This window comes from Fukomys damarensis, unplaced genomic scaffold (genome assembly GCF_012274545.1).
Source record: "Fukomys damarensis isolate Sample0158 unplaced genomic scaffold, DMR_v1.0_HiC HiC_scaffold_24, whole genome shotgun sequence".
Lineage (NCBI taxonomy): Eukaryota > Metazoa > Chordata > Mammalia > Rodentia > Bathyergidae > Fukomys > Fukomys damarensis.
The window spans coordinates 46,152,310-46,165,005 of record NW_022900936.1 but is presented as its reverse complement, the minus strand read 5'-3'; the positions used below and the strand labels follow the sequence as shown (position 1 = coordinate 46,165,005).

At 37.6% G+C, this 12,696-nt stretch overlaps 1 pseudogene; it reads left to right on the top strand.

Moving 5' to 3' along the window:
• The first annotated feature begins 10,705 nt into the window (after positions 1 to 10,705).
• On the top strand, positions 10,706 to 11,792 carry LOC104855836 (annotated as a pseudogene).
• The last annotated feature ends 904 nt before the right edge of the window (positions 11,793 to 12,696 follow it).

The window sequence follows — 12,696 nt, the reverse complement described above, 5'->3', positions numbered from 1 at the left end:
AAATTTCCTTGGTAGAAGAATTGTTAAGGTAAGAATTGATTACTAAGGAAAATGAGGTGAAAAGCAACAGAACATAGTGCTCCAATGTTCCAAAAATCTAGGCTTCTGGAGCCTGCTGGTAAGGCATTTCATATTGTTCATCTCGCTTTTTAAAGTAGTTTGGAAAGCCAAGATGTCCCTGGTGCCCATTGAACCCTATTCACTTTAAATGGCACTACAGTTAATTCACTTGTTAAGAAAAGTTCCTTTGTAGATTTGATTGAGCTCTAACTCGCTTCAAAGAAATTGTTAAGTGGTGTAATAAAGGATCAATCAATTTTACATGGCCTTGAAACTTCTTTTTTTTTTTTTTTTTGAGACAGGGTTCTGTGATGTAGCTCAGGCTGGTTTTCAGCTTACTATGTAGCTCATGCTGGCTTCAAACTCTTGGAGATCCTCCTGCCTCAGCCTCCTGAATGCCAAGATTATAGGTATGTGCCACCAGGCCTGGCTAGGGCTTGAAGCTATTAAAACCATATTAATTGCTTAAAACAAAAATATAATCAATGAATATCTAATTTAAATTGTTTAGCAAGCCTAGTCTGGTGGCCTATGCCTATAGAATTGCAAGTTCAAGTATTGTGCCCAGATCGCGATATCCCCAGAGACCACCAAGGAGTTGAGTCTGATGTAAATTCGCCGAGGAGTTTATTGCAAGCTCGAGCCTGGACCCTCATACTTCACCAACAAAACGGATTAGAAATGAGAGCCCCAACCCCCTTCTAAGGCATAATTTTATAGGATTTGGGAGGCTTGAAATCCTCTTTCTCATTGGTGGGACCTTCTACTTCTTATTCCTATTGGATGTTGCTGGGGTATTTGCGAAAGGGAAGAAAACTATTTTAGGTTTGGGAGGAGGGGAATTCAGGGAGAGGTCAGTGCGCTCATGGAATGTGGTCGGGGTGCTCTCGGAATGTGGTGTGCTCCCCTTATCTATACAGAACATCCTGTCTTTCTTCTCTGCAAGTTATGGTAACCATCTGGCCTTGCCTTTATCTCGACTAAGCAAATTCCTACTAAGAAATTCCTGCTTGAATTCATCTAGGAGTCACATTTAATACAAGATGGCTTTCTGTCTGAAAATGGAGTTACTTTGGTTTCTACACAAGCCTAGAATGAGCAATTAAGTGAAACTTTCAAAACAGAAAATAAAAAAGGGACAGGGATATAGCTTCATAGGACATCTCTAGGTTTTTTGTTGTTGTTTTGTTTTTAATGTATGGCTAGGTGTGCTGGACCACACCTGTAATCCTAGCACTTGGGAGGCTTAGGCAGGAGCACTGCATGAGTTCCAGGACAATTTAGTGAGACCTTGCTTAAAAAAAAAATACCAGAAATGGTGGTGCATGCCTTAGGCTCAGCAGCCTACACTACAAACAAAAAACCCATAGTGAGTTCAAGTCCAGTTTAAACTACACAGTGAGATCTTGTCTCACCCCACCCACCTACCCACCCAAAGCATTTAGCAGAGTGGGTATGGTGACAAACCCAAAACTCATAGGGAAAGCTAAGGCAGGAGGATCTCAAATTTGAGGCCAGCCTGGGCTATGCGTTCAGATCCTATCTCAAAAAAAACCCCCAAAAAACAAAAAAAAACAAAACTTTAGCAAGAATAAAAAACCATATCCACCATAATAAAACTAGTTCATTTTTTCCCTTTCCTGGGCTGACGAAATTCTAATTTCAAATGATTTTAATTTAAAAGGCTCTATATAATGTGAATTAAATGTGTAAGTTAATTATTGTCATATATACTAAAATAATTATTCCCAACCTTCCTTCCTTCCTTCCTTCCTTCCTTCCTTCCTTCCTTCCTTCCTTCCTTCCTTCCTTCCTTTCACTGTACTGGATATTGACCCTAGGGTCTTTGCACTGGGCTACATCCCTACTCCTTTCTATTTTGACTCTGGGTCTCCTGCAGTAGCAAGGCAGAGCTCCAATTTATGACCTTTCTATCTCAGCCTTATAGACTGCTGGGATTACAGGCATGCACCACCACACCTGGATTTTCTTATTTTTAAAAGAGGCTTTCGCTTGAAAATCACAAGACAATAGTCTTTCATTGAAGGCAAAATGAGGCTGTCAATTTAAGGACTTAGCAAGACTGTCTTAAGACAAAATAAATAATATGGTGATGTAGCTCATTGTGAAGCCCTTGGGTTCATCCCCAGTATGGAAAGACACAGACACACACACACACACACACACACACACACACACACACACACACACACACAAAAGAAGAAGAAGAAATAATCATGTCGTTTAGCTGTTTGCAATAGCTGGCTATCCAGAAGAGGTTAGTGAAGCTAAAATAATGTATAATAATGGCTAAACAATTTCAGTATATGTGCTACCGAAGCGAGCACAGGATAAACTATTTTATTTTATTTATTATTTATTTTTTGGTACTGGGGATCAAACTCGGGCCCTTGCATTTTATTTTTATTTTAAAAATATTTTTATTGGTACATTTTAGATATACAATGCAGTTACATTCATCATTGGGATCTTGTACCTTTACATGACAGGTCTTGGTTCTCATTTTTCCCCATATCCCTGCCCTCCCTTCACCCCCTCCTCCCTTTCCTATTTACAAAAACTTTATTTCCATTGTTTCGTTTTCTCAGATTTTTTTATTTTCCCTTATTTCCTTTCCCCTATCCTTCTCACTTGCCCTATACCTTTAGCCCTTTCCTTTCTATTTCACATTGTTAATTATACCAATAGGATCTTATTTACAAATATAGTTTTTCACACCAGAGAAACTATTCAGTATTTACACATGTGTGACTTATTTATTTCACTTAAGCGTATGACCTCAATATGCATCCATTTTCCTATGAGTAACTAATTTCTCATTGTGTATGGTGGAGTAGTATTCCATTTAATAGAAAAAAACATATCTTCTTTATCCAGTCTCCAACTGATAAGTAATTGGCTGTTTCCAAATTTTAGCTCTTATAAACTGTGCTGCTATAAACATACGCATATATCACTATAGTATGATTCTTTCAATTCTTTTGGAAAGATACCCAGCAGAAGGATGGCTGGGTCAAATAGAAACTCTAATCCTAGTTCTTTGAGGTATCTCCATATTGATTTCCATAGTGGTTGCACCAGTCTGCACTCCCACCAACAATGGAGAAGGGTTCCTTTCTCCCCACAACCCTGCCAACATTTGTTGTTTGATTTCTTGATAGCAGCCATTCTTTGTGGGTTGAAGTGGAATCTCAGTGTTGTTTTCATCTGCATCTCTCAGATTACCAGAGATGTGGAACATTTTTTCATATATTTATTTGCTACTTTTACTTCTTTGTCTGAGAATGTCCGTTCATTTCAAATGCCCATTTTTGAATTGGGTCTTTATATTTGGGGGGCCTGATTCTTTTGAGGTCTTTATATATTCTAGATAATAGTCCTTTGTCTGAGGAGCAGCTGGTAAAATTTTTTTCCCACATTGTAGGTTGTCTCTTAGTTCTGTTGATGGTTTCTTTTGCAGTGCAGAAGCTTTTTAATAAGATGAGATCCCAGTTGTTGATTCTTTCTGCTAGTTCCCATGCTACTGAGGATTTGTTCATAGTCTTTTCCTATGCCAATGTCTTCAAGAGTTCTACCTAACTTATCTTCCAGCAAATTTAGTGTCTCTTTTTAAATATTTAGATCTTTAATCCACTTGGATTTTAGTTTAGTGCATGGGGAAAGATGAGGGTCTAGTTTTAATCTTTGGCAGGTTGAAATCCAGTTTTTCTAACACAATTTATTAAAGAGGCTATCTTTCCTTCACTGAGGATGGCTCCTTTGTCAAAGATGAGGTAGCTGAGTACATCTGGAGTTGTCTTTGTGTCTTCCAGTCTGTTCCACTGATCCTCAGGTCTGTTTCTTTGCCAGTACCATGCTGTTTTTATCACAGTGGCTTTGTAGTATAGTTTCAAATTGGGAATTGTTATACCCACTGCCATATGTCTGTTTCCTAGGATGGCTTTTGCTATTCTAGGTCTCTTCTGGTTCCAAATGAATTTTTGGATTACTTTTTCTGGTTCTGTGAAATATAGTGTTGGAATTTCAAATGACATTCCATTAAATCTGTATAGCATTTTCACTATGTTGATTGATTCTTCCTACCCAGGAGCAGGGGATATCTTTCCAATTTTTTCTATCCTCTTCGATCTCTTTTCAGACTGCTGTAGTTTTCAGTGTAGAGGTCTTTTGCTTTTTTTTTAGATTGATTCCCAGATACTTCATTTTTGGGGATACTATTGTGAAAGGAATTGTTTCCCTAATTTCTCTCAGTGAGTCTGTAATTTGTGTACAAGAAGGCTATTGATTTTTGAGGGTTGACCTGGTATCCAGCTACTCTGCTGAAAGTGTCAATTAAGTCTAGAAGTCTTTTGGTGGAATTTTTGGGGTCTTCAATGTAGAGTATCATATAGTCAGCAAACAATGACAGGTTAACTTCTTCCTTTCCTATCTTTATTGCTTTAATTTCTTTCTCTTGTCTAATTGCTGTGGCTAATGTTTCCAGAACTATATTGAAGAGGAGGGGTAATAATGAGCATACTTATCTTTTTCCTGATTTTAATGTGAAGATTTTCAGTTTTTGGCCATTTAATATGATGCTGGCTGTTGGTTTTTCATAGACAGCCTTTATTAAGTTGAGATATAGACCATCTCTTCCAATTTTTTGCAGGGTTTTTTTCTTCAGCTTTAATTGAGTTTATTGGTACATTTTAGGGATACAGTACAGTTGCATTCATTGTTGGGATCATGTACCTCTACATGACAAATCTTGATTCTCATTTTTTCCCCTTACCTCTGCCCTCCCTTCACCCCCTCCTCCCCTTGCAGGGTATTTTTCATGAATGGGTGTTCAAGTTTGTCAAATTCTTTTTCTGCATCTATCAAGAGGATCATATGGTTTTTGTCCTTGACTGTTTTACATTTATTGATTTCACATGTTGAATCATTCTTGCATCCCTGGAATAAATCTGACTTGGTCAGGGTGTGTGATCTTCTTGATGATCCTCTGTACTCTGTTTACCAGTATCTTATTAAGGATTTTTGCATCTATGTTCATTAAGGAGATTGGTCTGTAATTCTCTTTTTTAGTGGGTCTTTCCCTGGTTTTAGAATCAAAGTAACACTTGTTTCCAGAAATGAATTTGGAAGTATTGCTTCCTTTTCAATTTCATTGAAAAGTTTAAACAGTAGTGGCAGTAGTTGTTCTCTAAATGTCTTATAGAATTCAGCAGTAAATCCATCAGGACCCGGGCTTTTCTTAGTTGATAAACTTTTAATTATGTTTTCAATTCCATTGATTGTAATTGGAGTTTTTAGAATTTTTTTTATCTTCTTCGTTCAACTTTGTAATCATAAGTGTTTAGAAATCTGTCCATTTCTTCTGTGTTTTTCATTTTATTACAGTACAGGTTTTCAAAGTAGGTATTGGTGATCCTCTAGATTTCTGCTGGATCTCCTGTGACTTCACCTTTTTTATTCCTAATTGCATGGATCTGAGCCTTTTCTTTCCTTTTTTTGATAAGTTTAGCTAAGGGTTTATCAATTTTATTCTTTCAAAACGAAACTCTTCAATTCATTGATTTTTTTTTGGTATCATTTTCTTACTTTCCATTGCATTGATTTCTGCTCTAATCTTTATAATTTCCTCTCTTGTATGAGTTTTGGATTTTTCTTGCTCTTATTTTTCTAGGAGTCTAAAATTCATCATTGGGTTGTTTTATTTTTCCTAGTTATGTTTTCCTAGTGTGGGCATTCACTACATGAATTTTCCACATAGAACTGCTTTCATTGTGTGCAATAGATTCCTGTATGTTGTACTGGCATTTTCATTTGTTTGTAAAAACTGTCTAATTTCCTCTTTAATTTCCTCTGTGACCCATTGATTGTTCAGGAGAGTGTTGTTCAATTTTCATGTGTTTGTGAAGTTCCTACGGTTTCTTATGCTATTGATCTCCAGCTTGCTTGCACTATGATCTGGTAATATACATGGGATAACTTCGATTCCTTTGCATTTATTCAAATCTGTTCTGTAAGCTAGTATGTGGTCTATATTGGAGAATGGCGCATGTGCAGATGAAAAAAATGTATATTCTGATTATGTAGGGTGGAACACTCTATAGATGGCTATTAAGTCCATATGTTCAAAAGCTTGATTCAGTTCCAGTATTTCTTTGTTGATTTTTTTGCCCAGATGATCTGGCTATTTGTGATAGTGTGGTATTTAGATCTCCCACTACAATTGTATTAGTGCTTATTTGGTTTTTCATGTTACTTAATATTCATTTTATATAGTTGGGGGCATTAATATTTGGTGCATATTTATTTATGATTGTCATCTCTTCCTCTTGAATTGTTCCCTTTACAGGGATGTAGTGGCCTTCTTTGTCTCTCTTAATCAGTTTTGGTTTGAAATTTACTTTGTGAATAAGATAGCTACCTCTGCTTTTTTCTGGGTTCCTGTCAAATGAAGAACTGTTTTCTATCCTTTTACTTTCAGTCTATGGGCTTCTTTTTGTACTCAGTGTGTTTCTTGTATACAACATATTGTTGGATTTTTGCTTCTTAGTCCATTCTGCTAGTGTATTTCTCTTGATTGGTGAATTGACACCATTGACATTGATGGTTATAACTGATATGAACTGACTTATTATTGTCATGTTATTGTCCTTTTGTTGACTCTTTTTACTTTTTCCCCCTCTCCCTTTAGTTTCTTGCCTTACCTAGTTGATTTGCTCTTTTGGGCCTCGTGGTGAGACTTTCATTGTCTTTTTCTAGGATATTGTTTAGAATTCCTTATAGTGCTGGTTTGGTGTTAGTGAAGTTTCTCAGGTGTTCTTTGTCATGGAAGTTTCTTATTTCCCTATCCATCTTGAAAGAGAGTTTTGCAGGATACATCAGTGTGGGTTGGAGGTTGTTTTCTTTTAGGACTTGAAATACCTCACTCCAGGCTCTCCTTGACCTGAGGGTTTGTGTTGAAAAGTCTGCTGTGATTCTGATGGGCTTTCCTTTGCATGTGACTTGTTTCTTTTCTCTTACTAGTCTTAGTATTTAGTTCTTCTGTTGGGTTTCTGGAATCTTGATTATTATATGTCTAGGTGTAGATTTTTTTTTTTTATTGTGGCTAGTTGGAGTCCTCTATGCCTCACTTATTCTTATGTCAAATTCTTACCCTGCATTTGAGAAGTTTTTTTGTCATTAATTCTGTGAACAGCTTTTTAAAGTCATTTGCATTTTCTCCTGTTACTTCATGGATTCCTATCAGTCTTATGTTATTGTTCTTTGCATCATCTAGGAGTTGTGGAATTGATTTCTCAGGATCCCTTACTGATTTTAAGAGACCTCTCTTTTCATGGTCACTGACTGCAATCCTATCTTCTGTATATTCTATCTTCACATTCATTTGTCCTGCTGCAAAAACTTTCAGTAGAGTTTTTAATCTCTAGAATATCTGTTTGAATCTGTTTTATGGATTCCATTACTTTCCTATGTTGGGCATTCATGGTTTCCATTTCTTTCTTATGCCGAGTCTTCATGCCTTCTATCATGGTCCTGACCTCATCTATTTTATTGTCAGTTTCTGTTCTGGAGTCTCTAATCATGTCTTTCATTGTGCTCACCATTTCTGTAGTTATTTGGGAAATTATTTGTTTTGAATTTTTCTAGAGCTTGATTGATTTGTTTTCTTACTTCCTGTGCTATGAGTTCAGGGTGTCCTGGTGGTTGACTGTCAGAATTTTCCCCTAGAGTTTGCCATTGGTGAACTGGAAGTCTGTCTTTGTGTCTTGCCTAAGTGTTTTCTCATTTTTATTTTTGTTGTTGGGTTTCCTTGGTTTAATTCCTGGGTTATTAGTTAAATCTTTCTGATATAGTTGCGCTTTAGCTTTTGAGTGTGTAATGACTGTTAGATGTTCTCCTTTTCATAGTATCAGAAAGTACAGCTCATTAAATGTATCACAACCCTTTAGCCCAGTTGATACATTCAGCAACACAATAGGATCAAGCACAGCTTACAAATTGACCATTTGTGGTAGTCATTAATCTATCACTTTTAAATCATGTGAATTAAATCAAAATCAAGGAGCAGCCCAAAATATATTCACAGTGAATAAACTCTTCAATATAGCATCTTTACCCTTTACAATGGGGGCTTAGACAGAGTAAGGATGAGAGGAGTAGATAGGTAGAAGAATTGGAGATTGTTTCAAGTGAAGCCAGAGACACAGGATGACCACACAAACTTTAGGAAACTGTTGAAGACAGGAGTGAAAGACAGAGTGAAAGACTAAGGACAAGAATATAACAACTTGACAGTAATAGTGGCTCACTTTCCTTTGAAACTATTGACCCTTAATTGAAGGAAAATAAGAAAAAAAAAGAAAATAAAGAGAGAAGAAAAATCAATAAAAGAAGATATCTGAGTTAGGGCAGGAACAGGAAGAGGAAGGGAGAGGGAGAATAATATGGAGGAGCAAGAGTCTGAGTTGGAACAAGAAGACAGAAAACAGAATTTGCAGAGTGGAATGAGGAAAAGAAAGAAGAAAAAGAATTTGAAGAGCCTTTTTCAGACTATATCTCTGCTGTCACAATAGACAATGTGCACAGTCATGTGCAGCACTAAGTCATTTAGTCTCAGCTAGCTGATGGCTGACCCCTGAGATTCAGGCTGAATTCAGGCTGCAAGGCCCAAATTGAGCTCCCTGAACTCCTGCAGGGTTGAACTCTGCAAGTTTCTACTGCCGGTTCCCGTTGCCCTTTCTCTGAAGATATTCAAAGTGCTAATAGAAGGTGGTGATTTCTCCAACTTACCCACTATGGACATCTGTTGCGCCTTTATTTCAGTTGTTCACTTCTGTTTTATCTTCTGGAGCTCAGACCTTTATTATCATCTGTGCCTCTGCAGAGTGGATCCAAGAACTGGCACAATCAGGAGGGATGAGAGCATGGGAGGGGTATGTGTGGATATAGCAGAGGTGCCTGCATGGCCATCCAATCCTCACCGGGTGGCTTGACCCAGGCCAGAATGAGGTCAGGATCTCTGCACTGCTGACCCAGACCTCCTCCTGCTGCTGGATGCAGTGGGGTCTTGTACCATTACCTGACATATCTTGGTTCTTATTTGTCCCCATTCCCCTAGCCTTCCTTCCCTGCTCCATCCTTCTCCATTTAAAAGACTTTGTTTCCACTTTTTCCTTTTCTCTTTTTTTCTCTTCCCTTTTTACCTTTTTCCTACCCCTCCCATTTGCCCAATACAGTTAGACCTTTTCTTCCTATTATACAATATCAATTATACATTTTGATCCTTATTTACACTTTTAAGTTATCACACCAAAGAAACTATATGGTATTTACACATATTCCCTATTAATTTCACTTAAGAATATGTCCTCAATGTGCATCCACTTAATTATAAATATCTCTAGTTGCTCATTCTTTTTTTTTTTTTTTTTGGTAGCCAGAACTTGGGCCCTTGCACTTTCAAGGCAGGTGGCAGAACCACTGAGCTAAATCCCCAGCCCCAATTTTTCATTCTTTATGGGTGAGTAGTACTCCAGTTTGTTTTATTTTATTTTATTTTTTTTTGAGACAGGTTCTCACTATACAGTTGAGATTGACCAGGAACTCACTATGTAGCCCAGGCTGGACTCAAACTCACAGCGATCCTGCTGCCTCAGCCTCCGAGTGCTGGGATTACAGGCTTGTGCCACCATGCCTGGCTCTCCAGTTTATTTTTATTTATTTTTTATTTTTTAAAATTTTATTTATTTATTTTTTTGTACTGGGGATCAAACTCAGGTCCTTCTGCTTGCAAGGCAGGCACCGGAACCACTGAACTAAATCCCCAGCTCCAGTTTATTTTTAAAAAGTGCACTTTTTTTTTTTTTTTATCCAGTCTCCAGTTGATGGGCAATTAGGCTGTTTCCAAGTTTGACCTATTACAAACTGTGCCAAAATAAACATGGGTGGGCATATATCACTGTGGTAAGATTCTTTTAATTCTTTTGGGAAGCTACCCAGCAGGGGAATAGCTGGATCACATGGGATTTCCAATCCTAGTTGTTTAAGGTATCTCCATATTGATTTCCACAGTGGTGGCACCAGTCTGCACTCCCACCAACAATGAAGAAGAGCTCTTTTCTCCCCACAGCCCTGCCAGCATTTGCTATTGATTGATTTCTTGATAGCAGCTGGGCTAAACAATTTTTAAAAAGCAAATTTGAAAAATTTTAGTTTGAAGCCTTAAAGATTATTCCAACCAAATTCTAGCAGGCATGGTGGCACATGTACTCTGTATTGTGAGGCAGAGAGTTCAAGGCCAGCCTGGGATATATAGGAAATTATAGGCCAGCATGTAATAGACGGAGACCTTGCCTTTAAAAAAACAAGGTTCTGATTCAAAGTAACAAAGTGTCGGCCAGGTGTGGGTGGTGCATGCCTGTAATCCCAGCACTCGGGAGGCTGAGGCAGGAGGATCGTTGTGAGTTCAAGACCAGCCTGGGCTACATAGTGAGTTCCAGGTCAGTCTCAACTACATAGTGAGACCCTGTCTCAAAAAACCAAACCAAACCAAAACAAAAAACCCTGAAGTAACAAACTGTCAACCCCTGACGTGTGTGAGGGGAGCCTGTCACCAAGATGGGCTGCATCGATGGGCAGTTCCATAGATTCTCCATGGGATAACCTAATGCTGGCCTCCTCTCACATGTCCATGGTCCTCTTTTATGATATCACCCACTACCTAGTGTCCATGTTGGCGATGAAACATCAGCCAGATTGGAAGCAGTCATTATCTCTTGAGTATTCACCAAATATATATCATTAAACCTTAAACCAAATACATATCATTAAACTGCACTGCACAGGATGTGTATACCATAGAAGATTCACACCTGCCGACTTACATTCACTTTTGGGCATGATTCATTTTGTGGAATGGAGCAGCAGCAGTAGCATGAAGGAATCATATTTCCAGCTGGTTCACTGTTATGCTTTGGCAGGGGAGTTTTTTCCTGTGTGCTGCTTGCAGAACTTCCACTGAAGTTTCTTACAAACCATACTAATGTTTTACTGACATCTTCAATCTGGTATATTTTTTTTGCCTATGTGATCTAGTTTCCCACCTATTCATTCCCACCTGTTCAACTCTTGGCTGCCGGAATGAAGGAAGTGACCAGAACTTGGAAAAGAGTAGGTGGAATTACACATGTTAATAGCTATTACAAATGTCGGGATAGTCATGATACCTATTGGAGGGGTCCAAGGTACAGATGATGGCTTTGTGATGAAATCTGAGCAGTTGGTAAAAGGAGATTGCAAACCAGGTGATGAATGGCTGAAGATGTCCTACCCTTCCAAGTTAACCCTGCTGTGTTCAGTTATTTTCATGTTCCAGCACGCCAAGCTCCTGGCAGTATTGAAGCTCTTTTTTTGGTAGAAGGGATCAAACTCAGAACCTTTTGAGGCAGGCAGCAGCACCACTCCGCTGGGGATTTATCCCTGACCCCTGAAGCATAATCTTATGTTCTTTTATACCATTTTTCTTGTGACCACAAAGATAACCATGATGAGGACAGAGAGTTCTGACTCTTGCTACTTTTGAGGCTATAGAGTCAGATGCTGTTTGGTTGGCAGAAACAGTTTTCATGGCGTAAAAAGAAAAGTGAAACAAACCATTTTCCAATGGCACTAGCTCATTGGCCTCAAAACCTACTGCTTCAGAGAATGTTGAAGCATAAGAAGACTGAATAAATTTATTTGATGAGCTCTAGAAGACAAAAAGATGTTACTTCCCATTAGATTGTGGCAATATTTTTATGAAATGATGTGAAATAAAGATTACATATAAGAAATAGCAAGAAAAAGAAATTCTTTCTGTTTCAGGGAGATTACCATTTTTTTTATTGTACTTTTGAGAGTTAGGTGTGTATTAGGTGAGTTTATTTTTCTGATATTAAAAAGTCTCTTGTGGTTATGATTACTATTTTTGTAGCACTGAGGGTTGAACTCATGGGCACTCTGCCATGGAGTTATATCCTCAACCCTTCAAAGATTTTTTTTTTTAAATTTTGAAATAGGGACTCACTAAGTTGCCCAGGGTTGCCCTGAAACATGCAAATCCCCTGCTTCGGTCTTCTGAGAAGCTGAGATTACCACTGTGCCCAGGCGTTCTCATTATTTGAATAATTTTATAACAAAAGAAGTATGGCTTTTTAGATCTGGAAAAAAAGTATAGGTATTATGCAAATTTACAAAACCCATAGGTTAAAAAAATCTAGATATTTTCATAGTTTTAAAGTCTGAATCTATTTGCGCTTTATTCACTGGAATAAAAATTATATTTCCCATTACCATTATAATTCCTAGGAATAGAAAATAATTCCTATTTAATTTTGAGCACTGACAGCAGTAAACATTTCCTAAAGTAATTCCTAAAGCATTGTATTAAAATGAAAATAAATCGCATTTATATTTGGTGTGTATATGTAATTTTGCAAACATTAAATGGAAAATACCTGAAATTTAATTTTATTTCTAGTACTTTTCAGTGAGAACACAGTATTGAGTCTCAATATAAAGTCTATTAATGCACTTGTTTTAAAAACTTTTTTGTGTGAGGGTGTAGATTATATATATATATAT